The sequence below is a fragment of the Coffea arabica genome, chromosome 11e (assembly GCF_036785885.1).
Source record: "Coffea arabica cultivar ET-39 chromosome 11e, Coffea Arabica ET-39 HiFi, whole genome shotgun sequence".
NCBI classification, from domain to species: Eukaryota; Viridiplantae; Streptophyta; class Magnoliopsida; order Gentianales; family Rubiaceae; genus Coffea; species Coffea arabica.
This window is the reverse complement of record NC_092331.1, coordinates 50,349,288-50,365,143: the sequence shown is the minus strand read 5'-3', so window position 1 is coordinate 50,365,143 and position 15,856 is coordinate 50,349,288. Positions and strand designations below refer to the sequence as shown.

Sequence of the window (15,856 nt, the reverse complement as noted above, 5' to 3'; positions counted from 1 at the left end):
ACAATTTTTGGTGCATTGAGAAGCAGCTATAGAGGTTTCTACATCATTATATTTATTCAAAGTCCTTATGTTGCATCAATAATTTCGAGTGAATTTATTGTTGTTTGATAAGAAATTTCTTGTTGAGTCAATCTGGCCTACAAAAAATGACTCCTTGATTTAGTGCTAGACTGTCCAAATTGTAGTGCAAAATACGAGGGAAATACAAATGAACTGGCAAAAGATGTTGCCTTCCTTCCCCTTTACTTTGGAAGAGTGAATTAAGTATTTTTGCGGTTTCCTGTTTTTGATAAGAAATTTCTTGTGGAGTAAATCTGGCCTTCAGAAGATGACTCCTTAATTTAGCACTAATTTAGTGCCAAGAAAAGAGGGAACAAATGAACTGGACAAAGATGTTTGCCTTTTCCTTTGGAAGTTAGTATTAGGTTATAACATTGTCTGTCAGACCATTAAGATGACATTCAACAATTTTCCTTGTATAATTGACCCGATCCCAATTGCGTAGCAAAGTGATGGAGTGGAGAGGACTGTACCCAGCAAGTCAAGTTTAGATTTATGCTCTGTTTGATAATTCGGTTCAACACTTAAATTTAATGGATTCAGATGTTAATATATTCAAACCATTTGATAACCCAAAATTGAACATCTGAATTAATTAAGTGACACTGAATTTTCTAGGCAAAACTTGCTCCCAAAATTAAGTGGTAAGCTAGTCGCTTATTACTAAATGTGATATGCACTCAAATGTACTAGATTTAATATTTAATAATTTAATAAATTAATAAATTTAAATTTCAGATTTCAGTTTTATCAAACGCACCTTTAATCGAGTCAATTTCGACTTAAATTTTTGGCTCGAACTTAAATTGAAAATCAATTGAGCACCTATGGTTCGATTCATGTTCACTAATTGATCTCGAGTATATAACTGTAATCTTTTCTGAAATTGAATTTATTGGCAGGTGGCCATAATGATTAACGAAAGTACAAGACTGTGTACCTTTTTTTATTCAGTTCAATGAACTTTCAAGTGAAATAACTTTGGCCCAAACTCGGTTCAAGCCTTTTATCAAGTTGCTCAAAGCTTGAGCTGAGCTAAGCCACTGCCAATATCAGGCTCAGTTTGGAAGAAAAATTTTCATCAAAAAATGGAAAGTGTCCAACTTGTCCAAACAAAATTTCTTAATACATCAACAAGCCTAACTTGAATGTTCAAACTCAAGGACTTAATGTGTTAGTTACAAGACTAGAAATAATCATTTTCTTCAGGGCAATTTATGGGAAGCATATTAGTGAGTCAAATTAAAAATAATTATTTCAAGATTGGGGTGGTTTATTTTCGTCAGGGTATATTATGGGTTGAATTTCAGTATAATTCTAGAAAAAAAAGGTATTGTCAAGAGGCAGCAAAGAAAGATTGAGTGTTTAACCGAGGCGGATGTTCTGGCCAGGCGACTTCGGTGTTGAATGAGGTGGTGCTTTGTGTAGCTCCTTAGCAGTGTTTGATTGATTATATTCATCTATCAACTTAACCAGTGTGATTTTGCTTCTTTCTGGTTTTCATTTAGAGTTTTGCTTGTACAATTTCTAGTGGACATGTTACTAGAATTTTCTGCTATTTCTCTTGGGCACCAACTGAGCTGTGATGCCGCTTTGAGCCCCTAAATTAGCATGGGTACACAAAACCAAAACGCGACCTAAGATGGGTTTTGGAACTAAAAAAATATGAGAGTATAAATTGAATCCTTCTCAAGGTGTGAGATTGAAAAAAAGATGAGATGTGAGAAATTACTTTATGATGCAAGCGAAATATTATTTGAAATAACATGGATCTAAATAAACCTAAAACTGGTTGAATAAGTCTTATTTGGCTAAAAAAAAAGTCTTATTTGACTAATTCATGCTATATTACTTTTCTTTGAATGGTGACCCGTTTGGGGGTCTTACAAGTTACAACTTGACCAACGATACTCCCATGTTCATGGTTGGAAATGTGCCAACAAAGTCCAGAATTAGCTATAGAGGTTTTTTCACATTCATGAAAGCAACGCCACGGATTAACTCATTTATTATCGTGGTCCTTATATTGCGTTATTATTTTGAGTGCATTTATAGTTGTTGCTGTTTTACGTATTTTTTTATAAGAAATTTCTATTTTGGTCAATCTTTTTTTTATTTATCAACAAGATAAATTTTATATTACAATTACTCCTACTCTATATTAGGAGGAGGAGTAGTCATGGCCATGGTTCCATTTGGAACTGGGAACCGGACCGGAACCGGACCGTTTGGAACCGGACCAGAACTGGAACCAGTACCGTGGCAGAACCTTGGATAAAGGTTCCGGTTCTGGTTCTCTTAAAAATAGAACTAGAACCAGAACCGCCGGTTCTAGAACCATTAAAAATAATTAATATAAGTAGTGAGATAATTCAAAAAAATTAATTGTGTTTAATAGGTTTTAAGAAAGTTTAAATTTTATGGACTTTCTATATATTTTACTAATTATTTAATTATTTTTATTCGTCTAATATCTATCATTATAATTTGTAAGTATTAAATTATTAAATTCTTTTTTGCTTATTTGCTATAAAAAATGGCAAGTTTTGATGGTAGTAGCTCATCTTCAAAATCAAGCAAGCAAAAAAATATTTTTTGCAATATTTCTTCAAATGAAATCTTCAACATTAATGATTGTCCAACTCAATAAAATCAACACATGACAACCATTTGATAGTGTAATGTATTTTTTAATTTGACAATGTAATGTACTTTTCATAAAATTTGTATTGTCTATTTATTACTTCTTACTTTGTAGAATAATAATAAAATTAAAATATGATCTTTATTTTGTATTTATTTTTCTACATTCTATTTGAAATTTTAAATATATTGTTATATTCATATTAAAATTGGTCAGGATAAAGAATTAAATAAAATTGTAGGGTACCATACGGAACTAGAACCAGAACCATAAGGAACCGAAATCAGAATTATGCGGTTCTGGTTCTACCTCTTTGAAGAACCAGAACCGGCAGTTCTGGAACTAGAACCAGAACCATCTTATATGGTGCGGTTTTGGTTCTACCTCTTTGAAGAACCAGAACCGGCGGTTCTGGAACCGTGGCCATGCCTAAGGAGGAGGACATAGAGAGGTTGAGGGAAAGTCGGTGAACTACCACCGGTTCAGATAGGTACTTATGCACTGACTGGCAAAATATTTTTAAAAAAGCTCGGATCCTAAAATGCAGGTCAAAAAATTTGATCCTTTGACCTGTTCACAAGTAGAGCTTTAATGCTCTGTTTCGGTCAATTTGGGCTACAGAAATTGAAATGAAGTGCAAAGTCATCAAGATTGGAGCGCAGGTTGTGGGGACCAAGAATTAAAGGAAAGATGGTAGCATAGTAGCGGAGTGTGTAGGATATTACTTTGGTCTTAAACCCTGCAAGTGTGAAGGATATTTTAGTCCTACTGCTTGTTCAATATATTACTCAGAGTGTTACATTCTAAGATGCTGATTAAAAGATTAAAGGTGGTGTTACCAGGGGCTGAGCTAGGATAGTATATTCAGTGGGGGCATAAATTTATTTATAGCAAGTAGTAGCTAGCAAGTAGCAATATTTATTTTTAATAACTATCATAAGAGAATGGGAGGACCCTATTAATATCCTATAATTCTCCCATTAATATCCTATATTAAGGGGAGTGCCCGTGTATCGCGTGGATGTTTAGTGCCTGTGGTTAGAAAAAAATTTTCATTGGATAAATAATAGTACATTTTGGAAAATAATAATCATCAAATATGATAAAACTAATAATAGTACATTCTAATTGTAGCACACGTTTGTACACTTTATTTTATCAATATTTTTACAATTTACCATTCCCAAAAGGCCCTTACAAATGTCACTTGAAAATAGTCCAAGAGCAGATAGAAGTTGTTTCAAACAAAGGAATATCCTCCAATGGTTAGTTATAACAACGTGTTAATTACACAACGCATTAATATATCTATGTGCTAATTACACAACAAAAGCCACACTTTAATTAAATATATCTATAACACCATTTCAATAATTATACTAACACATAATCTTATATGAGTTGTACTCCATGCAAAAACGATTGCAAAATAATTTTACATTCCAAAAATAGCTAGATGTCTCCATAAATCAAAATTTTAAATGTATCAAAATGAGGACATTTCGATAAATATAGCTAAACACATGCTACTCTTAATTGTACCTAAAGTTTTAAAAAAACTACACAATATTCCACATTTCTAGCATGCCTCTACCTATGCGGTTAAAATTCAAACTCGTTTGACCACAACTCATTCAAATATTGTATAAGGAATTCGTTTGAGTACGAAGAATTTTTGTGTATAGAAAAACTCACTAGCGAATTGTACTCCTTAATGTATTGGGCTTGCACCGTAGGAATCATTAACTAATAAATTATATCTGTTCTTTTGCTTTCTTAATAAAGAATTGCTATCAAATCGCTTATAGATACGTCCACGTGGACATTGTACAAGTCATCTGGTTAAGTATATAAAGTTTCTAGTACCCAACACCTAAAATGTCAGTGGGGGCACAATGACAAAGTAATCAGACAAAACTAAATGGGAAAATGATCATTTTCATCCCTTACCTTTTACAAAAATATTTTTTTTGTTTCTTACTTTTAAAATGAAACAAATTCATCTTTCACATTTAAAAACTGAAACTATCACATCCCTAAAGTCAACTTTTAATATGAATCCAACCACCAACAACCCGATTACAAATTTCGGAGGTATAATTGGTAGATTATTTGGTTAACTCAACTTGATATTCACATGAAATTTAATGAACCCAAAAAGGAAAATAAAGAATTATAACATAAAAAGAAGGATTAATTTTTCCTACATTGTTATTTTATACACTGATGGGTCTAAATACTTGCCACATCATTTCAATTTAAATTTAAACACCAAACTGTGTATGTATGATAACATCTAAACTCGTAAGTGTATACTCTAATAGTATATAAAAAGAATTTTTTTAAAAAAGAAACCTACTATTCCAAAATAAAGAACGGCCTTTTATGTTATAATTTTTTAATTTTTTCCTTTTTTGGTTCAATAAATGTTATGTGAATGTGATGGAGTTGACCGAATGATCTATCAATTCTATCCTTGAAATTTATTACTAGATTACTAGATGGTTTGATTCATATTGAAATTTGGGTTGAGAGATGTTATAGATTCAATTTTTAAATGTTAAAGATGAATTTGTTTCATTTTAAAAGTGAGAGATGAAAAGAATATTTTTACGAAAATCATATAAAATCACATAATACATTAAGGACCATAGACGGATCTAGAGAACAGTGAAAGAGCAGACAAGTTCTAGAAAATTGTTTATTCCCCGTAAAATATGAGAATTGGTTCTTTATATATAAAAAACTTTGATCTTACAAGATTTTTTTAAAGATTTCTTTATTCGAATTCACTCTTTAGATATAAAATACTTTGGGAATTTTGCTAATTTGGTCCCTAAACATTTTCACTTAAATCAATTTCGTCCTTGATGAAATATTTTAACCAATTTAATCCTTGAACTAGTTTTTTACTTCCAATGTAGGACTTTTCACTGCATTTTACTCAATTTGCGTGGATCAAGGGGGTATAATTGTCACACTGGTTTAATCTTTTGCAATTAACCGACGAAACAAATTAGATTGAATGTACTCGGTCAAGATTTCATCTTCTTCAGCCGTCCACCTCCCTCTCTTTATGCCCACTATCTCACAGCAAGGGGCTCTTCCCATTATTCTTCAGGTTTCAGATCATGTACTCGGTCAAGATTTCATCTTGTTCAGCCGTCCACTTTCTAGAGATTAAAGACGGTCTGCAAAAGTTGTTCTGCATCTGCAAAAGTTGATCTCAATGAGATTAAAGACGGTCCAATGGATCCTAGACTTGAAATTGAAGAGTTATCTATAAAATTTTCTCAACGGCAAGGACGGAAGGTTTCTGCAGCTTTTCTAGATGGATGGATGCGGTTCTTTTGTCCTTGAATCATACAACAGGAGTGGTGTTTTCATGGAACTATTCACTTCACACAGTACCTCCTCGAGTTTCTGATGATCAGAAGAAATCAAGACCATCTGAATTTGCAGGAAACTTAAAAGCTTTGGCTGAAAGATCTGAAAGATGTCAAAGTTGCAATCTTGAAGAAGAGTATATTACATGATGAGTGGCAGCCTGAGCTTTTCGACCAGAAGACTTTGCTGCATTCCAGCGACTCTGGTGATTTCCACACAGCAATTCGCTTTGATTTAGAATGGCGGTGAAAATCTTTGCAGTTGGAACTAGTGCTAATGCAATTCAGGGCTTACCTGATCAGGAGATGTAAACTAATATGTTATACTTTAGCTATCTGCAGTGGGATGAACTTTTCTTGGAACGAACATTTTCTATGGTATGATATTTTTAGTTCGGCCTTTTTTGTCTAGATTCAAATTTGCTTGAAGGACATTGAAGATTTCAGGTTTCATGATAGTCATACTGATGTAATGCTGGGATTAGTCAGTCCTGTAAGGTTTACTAGAGGGGAATTCCTGTTTGGGCAATGGTTATTGACCTTTTGCCTATCCCCTGTTTCCCCTGTTTCACCTCCTCCATCTTAGTTGTAATTGCATCTTAGACCATTTTCATTGCTTCGCTAATGATTCTAATCTGATCTGATGATTCAAGCGATGGGAAGAATAATCTATCCCCTGCTATCTAAGATGTTACCTAAATTGTTTCAGAACGCAAGTACCCCTGTGCACATGATACTGCTATCTTCGTTCACAAACAATTTCACCAAGTTATAGTTATTTGAGTTCTCCATTATTATCATATCAGCAACAAGGCCTGCCTTTGAGTATGGAATTAATACCTTTTTTGTGTCCATTTTGATCGCTTGAAGGACTACTTAGATGTGGGAAGAGTTGCAGATTGAGATGGATCAACTACTTGAGGTCTGACTTGAAGCGAGGCAATATAACTGCAGAAGAGGAAGAACTGATAATTAATCTGCATGCATCTCTCGGCAACAGGTGACCCAGTATTCCTCACAACATGCACGACTGTCTTTTCCTCCTCTTTTCTTTTTCCCTGGAGAATGCCCGCCCCCTTTTTGTAATCATCTCTAATTTGTTTCGTCGGTTAATTGCAAAAGATTAAACCAGTGTGACAATTATACCCCCGTTGGTCCACGCAAATTGAGTAAAATGCAGTGAAAAGTCCTACATTGGAAGTAAAAAACTAGTTCAAGGACTAAATTGGTTAAAATATTTCATCAAGGACGAAATTGATTTAAGTGAAAATGTTTAGGGACCAAATTGGCGAAATTCCCAAATACTTTTGATCTCACAAAATTTTTAGAAGGCAGTGAGGGGCAATCAAGTCTTACAAAAATGGCAACTCCCCGTACAATATGAGTCGTCATTCCTATCAAAAGTTTCGACCACACAAATTTTTTAAAGATTTTCCATTAATTACAACATTCAAATTGGTATAAAGCTTGCCCCTTCAAATTAAAAGTATATGCATCCAAACATTTCAAAGAAAGAAAATTTATTCACTTTTTAAAAATATCATGAGTTTTTTTAGGAGTTTCAACAGAATTTGGTCTTGGATTCTCTTGAGGCAGAAACTTTAACTCAAAATATCAATCATGGTAACGAAGTTACAAAACTGAAACATACCTTTCAATTATGGTGAAAATTAAAATAATAAAGTCTTCGATCTCAATCTGTCCCTTGCAATCCATCTTCAGCTTTTATTTCAATCTAAAAGTAATGGTTAGCAACAATTCCAAGATTGTGGAAAACGTTGACAGATACCAAAATCGGACAAAGAAAGGTACATTCAAGACAAAGGGCACCGTATAAAATGAGAGGCTCAGGAAAACTTGACCACATATTGGTCATTAGACATTTGATGTGCCATGGGTCCTTTACCTAATTAGAAAAAAGATGAATTATAACATATAAATAGGGACACGTATATGGAGATTAGTGGCAGTGTAGTGTTGAAGAAACAATATGGGCATTCCACATGTACTAGCCATACCTTATCCAGCACAAGGTCATGTACTTCCCCTAATGGAACTTGCCCTGTGCCTAGTCAAGAGTGGTATCAAGGTTACATTTGTGAACACGGAATTTGATCACAGACGAGTCATTGAGTCATTATCAGGTGAAGGACCAATCAGTCATTTATGTTGCATTTGGAAGCTTCACAGTTTTGACCAGACAGTTTCAAGAACTGGCTCTAGGCCTTGAATGCACCAATATGCCATTCCTGTGGGTTGTGAGGCGTAATTTAACAGCAGAAACAGATAATGCATATCCAGAAGGTTTCAAAGAGCGAATACAAGGACGAGGAAGATTAGCCACTTGGGCACCTCAACAGCAGGTCCTGAGTCATCCTTCAGTTGCCTGCTTCCTCGGCCACTGTGGTTGGAATTCTACAGTTGAATGTGTAAGCAATGGTGTCCCTTTCCTCCACTGGCCTTACTTTGCAGACCAGTTCAGTAATAGAAGCTACATATGTGATGTTTGGAAGGTTGGATTAGGATTGGATAAAGATGAAAATGGAATCGTTGCACAAGGAGAAGTTAAGAACAAAATTGAGCAGCTAGTCACTGTTAAAGGCTACAAGGAGAGGGCCCTGGATTTAAAAGCAAAGGTTATGAGTAGTCTTAGAGAAGACGGATGTTCTGGCAAGAATTTCAACAACTTTGTCAAGTGGATTAAGGATGATTAGAACAACTATGTGTTCTCTGAGCACGCTTGACTGCCACTTATCAATACAATTTAGCATTGATTCCACTCTACATCAAAGTATTTAGTATATTTTTTTCCTTAAGATTTTGACTTATGCTTTTGCATTTCCTTTTACAGAATAGTTGCATTTAAAAATTTTTAGAACTTCAAGTTTACTTTTCTTGTTTGTTCAGGTGCTAACAACTCGTTGTTTGTCACTCTTAGATGAAACAAGCAAATATTTGTCAATATTTTGTACAAGTAAAAAAGAATTCTCACATTTAAGCGTATATTTGTGAAGACATGATTAGGCAAGTATAGTAAGCTACTACATAGGATGAGGAGATGTATCAAGCTAAAACTGTTCATAAATTTGCCGAATAATTTATGGGCTTAATTACTTTGCCCCCTGAACTTGAGCCTTTGTAACACTTTGCCCCCCTAAACTCGAAATATATACACTTTACCACTTGTGATCAACCTTTTGACAAGATTAAGATGAAGGTATATTTTTCATAACCAAAATATCCTTGGCTAATTCTTAACCAAAATATACCTTCATAACCAAAATATCCTTGGCTAATTCTTAAATACACATAATAATTATAACATAGTAATATACACATTTTTCTTTAATAGTTACTAAATGTATTTAATACAATTACATTATGAATTCGATCTTTTAGCACTAAAATAGATTAGATAATCCACAACAAAGAAGTCTAAGCAACTCAATGTGTTTTTTCTTAATGCTTATAGACTTATATATATATATATATATATATATATATATATATATTTTGCTTATGTTTTTTCAATGTGAAATAAAATTAATTAGTGCATTTGGAATAAAATTTATTTGCTTATATTTTTTTATTGTAGTACTTTTTAATGTGTTTTATACTTTTTTATGAGATAAAAACAAGATTAAAAAATAAATATGTATTGAAAACATGATTTTTGCCCTCTTGATAATTTTATTTTTGTACATGATAAAATGAGACGAGTTTAAGAATTTAGAGAGTAAAGCATCCACCACAAAAATTTAAAAACTAAAGGAAGAATCAAGATATAATTTAAGGGTGCCAAATGAAATTAACCCTAAATAAATCAACGGTATGTTGAACATAGTATGACAAATCATGCAATAAAACATGTTTGGCGTAAGAGAGCCATGACTTCATGTGTGGGTACTAGTATCAACAAACAAACACCCGTTCAAGACAAAAGGCCGTTCCATGTAAACAGTTTTTCCTAAAAGACTTGCAAATCAAAACTGTCAGCGAAGTTACTGAATCACAAGAAAATAGTAAGTGCAGCAATCAGCATCCTATTCATTTTAGTGCAACAAATCAATCTGAAGAAACAGTAGATCTATGGATGTTTTACTATATTTTTGACATCCTTAATTGGCAAAAACTTTCATTGAAATTAATAACTTTCTTTTGTGCATAGATTATCTAGTGTAACATGTGTGTATATTTTCCTCATCGTAGAGAAGCAGTGTCTTAAATTACACAAGAAATTGTTGGAGTAAAAATACTTTTGCTATATCTTATTCAACAATTTGCCGTCATAGGTATTACTTGTTGATGGCCAAGTTTGAATGAGCAAAGTAGCAAAAATTTAACTATACGTTGAGTATAAAAAACTGAATTTCCATTTTTACCGTTGTTTAGTCGAATTTCGTCCAAAAATATGATTTACTCACAACCTCAATTTGGTACAAAATTGACATTTGTTAGGAATTAGAATTTTTTTTTTAAGAGAGAAACAATAGCAGTTTAAATGCAATGAAAATTTGGTATATATATATATATATATATATATATATATATATGTAAAAGCAACAAGAAGTTGTGAGGCCATGCAAATTGGAAACCCTAAATATTGCAAATTAATAAGAATTGGCCGTCATGTTGTCCTAGAAATAACAACAGCATGATTCGTACGGCCGTCAAGTTGTCCTTGAAATTATAGGATAGTTTAGTTCCAATGGTGCTATTAAGTGACTGTTTGCTCCACAACAGAAATTTTGCTCCCATTGTCTTCAGACTTAAATGCAATTTCTTGAAATATGTTTAAAAGTCATCACTAACTTTAATTCTCTTCGGCCACTTGGGTAATATCTATATATCATGCTGCATTTCGAAGAGGCTATACTATATATGAGCATAGTAGTAGCTGTATCATGTATGACATGGAAGAGCTGGTGAATTGCTTAAGATCAACTTTTACAGCTTAAACATGGGCTTTGGCAGCTGACGGATGGAGATGTATAGCATATGTAATTTACAACAGGACGCAACAAAACCATCGTCTGCCTCAGTTCCTGTGAATATGTACTCAATGCCCACTTTGACAAAATAATAAAGAAAAAAGGAAAAGAAAAACTTGTCTAACAATTTTAATACCTCTAACAGAATATCTGTAAATAGTAAAAGATATTCAACATAGGAAAATTTTGTATAAAGGCCAAATTTTATACAAAGACACGCAACTTTTGCTTAATTTCTGTTAAGGTTGGGCACATAATTTTGTGGTGAATTGTTAAGTGGCTAATTGTGCATATAATTGGTGAATATTTTCCCTTTGTTTTGCTAAAATATGGCGTTAATCGATATATTTCACTCATATTTGAATTTTAGTATTGTTTGTTTGTAGGAGTTGTTAGTGAGAATGAAGTAAAAGGCACGTTAAAAGTCGACTTTGCAAAAGACGTCTTGTAAAGCGTGCCCACGCTTTGTCAAACTCGAAGTGGTGCTTCTAAAGGTCCATGTCCAGAAGAGCTTTCGTTATAAAGCGTGCCCACGCCTTATTTGACAAAGCAGTCAAAAGTTCGCAGGACATGAGATCAATCTGTCAATTGATCAAGAAACCAGTTGCAGCCCATGATTTTACATATTAGTCATGGAAGTGGATATCTTGAGGGGTTATGACTTGATGTAATTTATTTTGGAAACCAATTGATAGGTCTTGATTGGTTAGTTTAGTTTAAGTAGGAGTCCTAGAAAGAAAAGGGAAGCCCATCCTTATTAACAGGGGAGAAAACAGACGTGGGCTCGGATTCTTTCTCTAGCTCTAATTCTTTTTTCTCTTTTTCTCTACAATAAACCCTAGTATTCCTTGTAGCCGCGACTCGACCATGAGGAGCGGCTAATTTCTTTTCTAGTTGAAGGATAATTGAAGCTTTGGTTTGACAATTCTGTGAGATCTAATTTGATTTATTTGCTTCATCTATTTCTGAGTATTTATATATTCTCTACCATCCATGTTTATGATTATTTTCTACAGTTAAATACCTGATCAATATTTAATTGTTGAAATAGTCTATTGCCATCTAAAATATCAAATCCATAATTGTTTGATGGTTTTAGTATCTGTGGCGCGTGATGTAATTTGATCGTAAAAGAAACTTTCGAATCTATGTCACGGGAATATATAATCTAACTTAAATGAACCGAGCTTGTGTGTTTGTTAGTTAGAATTGGTAGCTTCTCTAATTATTAATGCTGTCAATAGGTTAAATCCTAAGAGCTTGTTTAGGGTTGCTTAATTGGCAAGAGAAATAGCCACAGAGCGTGTTGTGGTTATCGAAACAGTAAGGCGAAGCAGGTTGTCAGAGCGTGTTGAAGATCATAACCAGTTTATTCATGAATAAGTGATTTCACCTTTGTATCGATGATCAGTTAAATGAACCAAAGTGGAGATTAGACCTTCGACTAGAGTGTTGCCTTTTCTTGATTTAGTTTTATTTAATTTTGTGATACTGTTTTTATTTTTATTCAAGTGAGCTATTTGGTTAATTTCTCCTAATCCCCCATTTTTCACAAAGAAATAAATCACCCAATCCCTGTGGATACGACCCTATTCACCGCTACACTCGAATTCATATTTTTAGAGTAGGAACTTTTATTTTTGCTGGTTTGACAAGCCAACATGAATCTAAAGACATTTATAGTTCTGATCACGTCAAAAGTGTGCACAATTGGCATACTAGAAATTTAGTGAAGTGTCACTTTTATTAGCTAGTATAATTCCGCTCTCCTTGCAGAAAATTTTCAGAAAAATACTAAATATGAATCCTATAGTCGCCAAATGATCTAGAATCAGAATCCAGTTTTAGAATTAGATAGTATGTAAACTTAAATATAACAACAATTGAATTGAACACAATCCCACATATCATGCGATAAACATGTTTCGAGTTAAATAGCAGTGAGTGCTTCATCTTTACGTACTTGCATCTGCTAAGTACAAACAAAAATCACTCCAAACAGAAAACTAATTCAATCAGTCCATTTGGATTTTCCTGTTTTTTAAAAATAAGTTTTTCAAATACAATACGACAGTAATATAGAAACAAAAACAACTCAAAAAAATCTCATACAAAAGTTTTTCATATACGCTGCTACAGTAAAGTTTCCAAATCACATAATAGTCATTTTCAAGTTAAATGAGAAAAGAAGTTTCCAAATCACATATATTTATCTCAAATGTAGGAGGAATTTGAACTACTAATGGTATGGAACTTGGTACCCCTTGGATAAAATCGAAAAAATATGAAACTTTTTGGGGCAAGTTTGCAATTTTGGACAAGATTTTAGAAAAATTTTGAATTTTAACACAAGTCCAATATTTGCAACTAATAATTCAATCACATACAATGTATATAATGTCAATTCTCCCCCCACACTTAACATACACATTGTCCTCAATGTGTAAGAAGGAAAATCAAGATAAAAAATAATAATAATAATAATACTCCCCTATTGTTGTGATTGAATATGAAGCTTCAAGGTATGTTGTTCGCTTGTCTTCATCGCTTCATGAGTTCCATTTGGTAACCATTAGTGATATAACCTAAAAATGGAAAATGAGAAACAAAAGTGATAACAAAGGCTTAATAAACATATAACGGCGATCCGTAATTCCTAAGCCTTTGTGGTGGTGATGTACCTATAGAAAATACACAATAAGCAACTGAAGGTACAAGAAAATATATGAGGAAAAGAAGAAAAAGAGAATCAAGGAAGCTGCATTTTTTTTTTTTTTTTAAAAAAAGTGCTCAGAAAACGCGACTCATCAAAACGCGCCATCAAGCCGCGTTTTATGAAGTCGTGTTTCTTCACATATCTTGCAGAATCGAAAACGCGACTACGTGAGAAAACGCGACTTTAAGTCGCGTATTTGAAGGCGCGTTTTTGGTTTCTGAACAGGCTGTAAAACGCGACTTTGTAGAAAACGCGACTTCCTGTCGCGTTTTGAAGGCGCGTTTTCTTCATTATAGGCACAGAATTGAAAACGCGATTCAATGAAAACGCGATTCAGAGGCGCGTTTTCTTGAGAAACGCGTTTTCTGCTGCGAATTTTAGCAGAAATTCAACTTTTGCAAAATTACAAAAGGTACCCTAATTACTCAAAATGCATCATAGATCATTTGTTTGCTAAAATATTCAATGCATGCACATGTAAAATGATCAAAACATGCATTTTAACCCCTTGTAACGAATCAAAAACAACAATTACTCAAATCGAGGGGTTGAGTTCCTTGATCAAACTTCGCCTTTTTTACCTCATTTGGTCACTTTTGCTTTCATTTCCAATACCTATAAATGAAAAATAACAAAATAACTCAAACACATACTTTAAACATAAAATCACACCAAAATAATATAATTAACCAAAACATTGGGTTGCCTCCCAATAAGCGCTTTTATTTATAGTCGTTGGCTCGACTATTGAACCTCATTTTTCAAGGAGGCTTAGTTAACGAATAATCCACCATTTTTGGTCGTGGTGGATCATTACATGGTGACTTTATCGCGAAAGCCACATAATCTAATGATGTGAGAAATGAAAGTGCCTTACATATTCCAAGTGTTTCATAGATCTTACATTGAATATACACCACTTGAGAACTTACCAACGGGGATGCCATGAGAGTATCTTGGGCAGCAATACCCTTAGAACCTATACTTTCAATGCACTCCTCAAGAGGGGTGAAAAATGAGTCATTAAAACTCATCTCTTGAGGCTCAAAGTTAGTTCCAAAGATATTATCTTGTGAAATGGATATTTGCTCATTAAAACACACTTGAAATTCATCATTTTCATCAAACTGCAACCCATTTTCACATACAACATTCCCACCATTCATGCTAGGATCATTTTGCAAATTATTAGAGGAAATAACTTCACACAATACATGTAATTGATCTTGTATTCTACCAAAGTGAGAAGCCAATTCATCTATCCTTTCCTCAATCCTATCAAAACGGTCGGAAGTCACATTAGCTAATTTTTCTATAGCTAACTCCCAAGATGGCTTAGAATCATTAGCTACCATTTCAATTGCCAACTCCCAAGATGGTTTTGATTCATATTGGACACATTCAGGTTGGTAATTATAAAAATATGAAGAATCACTATAAGTACCATGATTATCCCAACCATAAGCATTAGCACTATATCGATCAAAACAAGGATTGTAATGCTCTAATTCATCATAATAATCCACATTTTGTGCTTGCATACATGTATTAGTATCATGATAACCTCCACACAAGTCACAAATCACATGATAAGAATTAAAAACATTAACATTCCTCCCTTGCTCAATTTCATGTATCATGGTGTCCATTTGAACTTGTAACTTAATTACATCAAATTTTGCCTTTAAGCACCTTAAACCATCTTCAAAAGATATACATTCAGTAAATTCTTGGTTACCTCTATTGAAGGAGCTTTGCACTTGGTAACCATCCGTTGCCAATCTTCCACTTCTCAAGCATTGTCCTCCAAATTGACCTACTCTTCTCATCACCTAAAATTGCTTTTAAACAACTTAAGAGCAAAATTAGTAAGAAGAATAGGTTATAAAACACATACACATAAAAACACTAAAATAACAGAAAATAACATTCACACTATAACTAATATTATGTCTAAACTAATAAAGTTGCTCTTCACACCGATATTGCCAAATCTTCCCCGGCAACGGCGCCAAAAACTTGACGGGTATTTTACATACGTGCAAGCTAAAAAATACCG

General features: G+C 33.5%; 1 long non-coding RNA gene across 1 annotated transcript; it reads left to right on the top strand.

Moving 5' to 3' along the window:
* Positions 1-5,720: 5,720 nt before the first annotated feature.
* Positions 5,721-7,221, top strand: LOC113718908 (uncharacterized). Its single transcript, XR_003454671.2, has 2 exons — positions 5,721-6,468; positions 6,961-7,221. It is a non-coding gene; the product is annotated as an uncharacterized lncRNA (long non-coding RNA).
* The last annotated feature ends 8,635 nt before the right edge of the window (positions 7,222-15,856 follow it).